Here is a 6100-nt window from a genome sequence, read left to right as displayed (position 1 = left end):
ACGGTAGGCTAACCCATACAGACGGAAGCTGTCCCTTAGCTGTCCCTCCCTAGAATTTCTGCACTTCGTCGTCATAGGGAAGAGTTTGTAGCGGAATGCAGGGCGATGTGAGATCTTGATCACCAATTTCCAGATGAGTAAAGGTTGGTGTCGTTTGGTCTACAGTCTTCTGTAGGAATTTTCTGAGGCATGGGAGGACACAACAAACGAGAAGAGCAAGAATAAAAAGAAAAATTAGTAGAGCCACACCAATATGAACTAAAGCTTTTTGCCAACCAGTCATCCAACCAAACCATTTTTCCCAGGGATCTGTCACCCCAGAGTTCCTTTTCAACTCTTCTGAGAGTTTATTTAATTTTTCTATGGCCAAAGTGACCTTACCATTAGGGCCTGTGTTTTCTGGAATGTAAGTGCAACAAGTCATGGTGTCGGGTAGTACCTAATAATTCTACAACACCATGAGACTGGGAATAATCGGCTTTTATTCTCCCATACCATGAGACTGGGAATAATCGGCTCTTACTCTCCCCATACCATGAGACTGGGGATAATCGGCTCTTACTCTCCCCATACCATGAGACTGGGAATAATCGGCTTTTATTCTCCCATACCATGAGACTGGGAATAATCGGCTCTTACTCTCCCCATACCATGAGACTGGGGATAATCGGCTCTTACTCTCCCATACCATGAGACTGGGAATAATCGGCTTTTATTCTCCCATACCATGAGACTGGGAATAATCGGCTTTACTCTCCCATACCATGAGACTGGGGATAATCGGCTCTTACTTTCCCATACCATGAGACTGGGAATAATCGGCTCTTACTCTCCCCATACCATGAGACTGGGAATAATCGGATCTTACTCTCCCATACCATGAGACTGGGGATAATCGGCTCTTACTCTCCCCATACCATGAGACTGGGAATAATCGGCTCTTACTCTCCCTTACCATGAGACTGGGAATAATCGGCTTTACTCTCCCATACCATGAGACTGGGGATAATCGGCTCTTGATCCCCCACACCATGAGACTGGGGATAATCAGGTCTTACGCCCCCACACCATGAGACTGGGGATAATCAGGTCTTACGCCCCCACACCATGAGACTTAGGATAATTGGCTCTTGCGCCCCCATACCATGACACTGGGGATAATCGGCTCTTTTGCCCCCATACCATGACACTGGGGATAATCGGCTCTTTCGCCCCCATACCATGACACTGGGGATAATCGGCTCTTTCGCCCCCATACCATGACACTGGGGATAATCGGCTCTTGCACCCACATACCATGAGATTGGGGCAACTGCAAATAAATAGCCCAATGTAAATAGAAATCAACTCCACTCCCTTTGTTAATTTTCTATTTTATTGGAAAATGATTATAAAAGTTTCAAAGTAATGCAAATGCTAGAAAATAAACAATAAAATCTAACAGTTACATAATACAGTGTAGCATTGTGCTGTGGATCACCAGCCCACAGTCCCCTCTATACTGGTAGCCCAGGGAGCAACTCCCCCCATACTCCCCTACAGCTACCTCCTAATCCTGGGCTTTACCCAACACAAAGCATTGTACCCTGGACAGGCATGTAACCTCAGGTAACCAGGGTAACCGGGGTAATACAATGCCCCTATTTATACAGCAGTAACCACAAGTAACAAATCACGTGATAAATGCCCTCTGACGCCATCAATCCCCGCCAATCCAGAAATGTCTCCTTTGCCGGTTCTGGAAGTAGGAGGAGGCGGCCATTTTAATGGAGACCACGGTCTATGAAAGTCTAAGCAGTTTTCTTCACCAAAATGGCGCCGCTATTGTAGACAGCAGGACGGCGAAGGCTGATAAATGGGTAAACACACGCGGAGGGCTCTGCGTCTTGACGTCACTGGAAAGGCTGTCACTCATTGGCTGGACACGCAGCTCCTGGAGAGGCCGGTGCAGGAAGTGACCCGAGCAGGGGCTAATGGTAGCCACCAGGAGAGAGCCCAGAGTGAGTAATACCTACTGCAGCCATGCCATAATAATAATAATACCTACTGCCGCCATGCCATAATAATAATACTACTACCTACTGCAGCCATGTCATAATAATAATAATAATAATACCTACTGCAGCCATGCCATAATAATAATAATAATACCTACTGCAGCCATGCCATAATAATAATAATAATACCTACTGCAGCCATGTCATAATAATAATAATAATACCTACTGCAGCCATGCCATAATAATAATAATAATAATACCTACTGCAGCCATGCCATAATAATAATAATACCTACTGCAGCCATGCCATAATAATAATACCTGCTGCAGCCATGCCATAATAATAATAATACCTACTGCAGCCATGCCATAATAATAATAATACCTACTGCAGCCATGCCATAATAATAATAATAATAATACCTACTGCAGCCATGCCATAATAATAATAATACCTACTGCAGCCATGCCATAATAATAATAATACCTACTGCAGCCATGCCATAATAATAATAATAATTATAATAATACCTACTGCAGCCATGCCATAATAATAATAATACCTACTGCAGCCATGCCATAATAATAATAATAATAATACCTACTGCAGCCATGCCATAATAATAATAATAATACCTACTGCAGCCATGCCATAATAATAATAATAATAATACCTACTGCAGCCATGCCATAATAATAATAATAATAATACCTACTGCAGCCATGCCATAATAATAATAATACTACCTGCTGCAGCCATGCCATAATAATAATAATACCTACTGCAGCCATGCCATAATAATAATAATACCTACTGCAGCCATGCCATAATAATAATAATAATACCTACTGCAGCCATGCCATAATAATAATAATACTACCTGCTGCAGCCATGCCATAATAATAATACCTACTGCAGCCATGCCATAATAATAATAATAATTATAATAATACCTACTGCAGCCATGCCATAATAATAATAATACCTACTGCAGCCATGCCATAATAATAATAATAATAATAATACCTACTGCAGCCATGCCATAATAATAATAATACTACCTGCTGCAGCCATGCCATAATAATAATAATACCTACTGCAGCCATGCCATAATAATAATAATACCTACTGCAGCCATGCCATAATAATAATAATAATAATACCTACTGCAGCCATGCCATAATAATAATAATACTACCTGCTGCAGCCATGCCATAATAATAATAATACCTACTGCAGCCATGTCATAATAATAATAATAATAATACCTACTGCAGCCATGCCATAATAATAATAATAATAATACCTACTGCAGCCATGCCATAATAATAATAATACTACCTGCTGCAGCCATGCCATAATAATAATAATACCTACTGCAGCCATGCCATAATAATAATAATACCTACTGCAGCCATGCCATAATAATAATAATAATAATAATAATACCTACTGCAGCCATGCCATAATAATAATAATACTACCTGCTGCAGCCATGCCATAATAATAATAATACCTACTGCAGCCATGCCATAATAATAATAATACCTACTGCAGCCATGCCATAATAATAATAATACCTACTGCAGCCATGCCATAATAATAATAATAATACCTACTGCAGCCATGCCATAATAATAATAATAATAATACCTACTGCAGCCATGCCATAATAATAATAATACTACCTGCTGCAGCCATGCCATAATAATAATAATACCTACTGCAGCCATGCCATAATAATAATAATACCTACTGCAGCCATGCCATAATAATAATAATAATAATACCTACTGCAGCCATGCCATAATAATAATAATACTACCTGCTGCAGCCATGCCATAATAATAATAATACCTACTGCAGCCATGCCATAATAATAATAATACCTACTGCAGCCATGCCATAATAATAATAATACCTACTGCAGCCATGCCATAATAATAATAATAATACCTACTGCAGCCATGCCATAATAATAATAATACCTACTGCAGCCATGCCATAATAATAATAATACCTGCTGCAGCCATGCCATAATAATAATAATACCTACTGCAGCCATGCCATAATAATAATAATACCTACTGCAGCCATGCCATAATAATAATAATAATACCTACTGCAGCCATGCCATAATAATAATAATACCTACTGCAGCCATGCCATAATAATAATACCTACTGCAGCCATGCCATAATAATAATACCTACTGCAGCCATGCCATAATAATAATAATACCTACTGCAGCCATGCCATAATAATAATAATACCTACTGCAGCCATGCCATAATAATAATAATACCTACTGCAGCCATGCCATAATAATAATAATACCTACTGCAGCCATGCCATAATAATAATAATACCTGCTGCAGCCATGCCATAATAATAATAATACCTGCTGCAGCCATGCCATAATAATAATAATACCTACTGCAGCCATGCCATAATAATAATAATACCTACTGCAGCCATGCCATAATAATAATAATACCTACTGCAGCCATGCCATAATAATAATAATACCTACTGCAGCCATGCCATAATAATAATAATACCTACTGCAGCCATGCCATAATAATAATAATAATACCTACTGCAGCCATGCCATAATAATAATAATACCTACTGCAGCCATGCCATAATAATAATAATACTACCTGCTGCAGCCATGCCATAATAATACCTACTGCAGCCATGCCATAATAATAATAATAATACCTACTGCAGCCATGCCATAATAATAATAATACCTGCTGCAGCCATGCCATAATAATAATAATAATACCTACTGCAGCCATGCCATAATAATAATAATACCTACTGCAGCCATGCCATAATAATAATAATACCTGCTGCAGCCATGCCATAATAATAATAATACCTGCTGCAGCCATGCCATAATAATAATAATACCTACTGCAGCCATGCCATAATAATAATAATAATACCTACTGCAGCCATGTCATAATAATAATAATAATAATAATGCCTACTGCAGCCATGTAATAATAATAATAATAATAATACCTACTGCAGCCATGTCATAATAATAATAATAATAATAATAATAATAATACCTACTGCAGCCATGTCATAATAATAATAATACCTACTGCAGCCATGCCATAATAATAATAATAATACCTACTGCAGCCATGCCATAATAATAATAATACCTACTGCAGCCATGCCATAATAATAATAATAATAATAATACCTACTGCAGCCATGTCATAATAATAATAATAATAATAATACCTACTGCAGCCATGCCATAATAATAATAATAATAATACCTACTGCAGCCATGCCATAATAATAATAATACTACCTGCTGCAGCCATGCCATAATAATAATAATACCTACTGCAGCCATGCCATAATAATAATAATACCTACTGCAGCCATGCCATAATAATAATAATACCTACTGCAGCCATGCCATAATAATAATAATAATAATAATAATACCTACTGCAGCCATGCCATAATAATAATAATACTACCTGCTGCAGCCATGCCATAATAATAATAATACCTACTGCAGCCATGTCATAATAATAATAATAATACCTACTGCAGCCATGCCATAATAATAATAATAATACCTACTGCAGCCATGCCATAATAATAATAATACTACCTGCTGCAGCCATGCCATAATAATAATAATAATACCTACTGCAGCCATGCCATAATAATAATAATACCTACTGCAGCCATGCCATAATAATAATAATAATAATACCTACTGCAGCCATGCCATAATAATAATAATACTACCTGCTGCAGCCATGCCATAATAATAATAATACCTACTGCAGCCATGCCATAATAATAATACCTACTGCAGCCATGCCATAATAATAATAATACCTACTGCAGCCATGCCATAATAATAATAATAATACCTACTGCAGCCATGCCATAATAATAATAATACCTACTGCAGCCATGCCATAATAATAATAATACCTGCTGCAGCCATGCCATAATAATAATAATACCTACTGCAGCCATGCCATAATAATAATAATACCTACTGCAGCCATGCCATAATAATAATAATAATAATACCTACTGCAGCCATGCCA

The 6100-nt window shown here is 37.7% G+C and overlaps 1 protein-coding gene across 1 annotated transcript in view; it reads left to right on the top strand.

Annotated features, from left to right (window-relative positions):
* The first annotated feature begins 1910 nt into the window (after positions 1-1910).
* The window catches only part of LOC134572697 (zinc finger protein 3 homolog), a 23060-nt gene continuing 18870 nt past the window's right edge, over positions 1911-6100 (top strand). The window contains exon 1 of the mRNA XM_063431811.1: positions 1911-2000. The gene's annotated coding sequence lies outside the window, so the exon portion shown is untranslated. The remainder of the gene's footprint in view (positions 2001-6100) is intronic.

The sequence above is a fragment of the Pelobates fuscus genome, chromosome 1 (genome assembly GCF_036172605.1).
Source record: "Pelobates fuscus isolate aPelFus1 chromosome 1, aPelFus1.pri, whole genome shotgun sequence".
Taxonomy (NCBI): Eukaryota; Metazoa; Chordata; class Amphibia; order Anura; family Pelobatidae; genus Pelobates; species Pelobates fuscus.
Note: the sequence above shows the minus strand (reverse complement) of the source record. Positions and strands in the feature narration are given on the sequence as shown.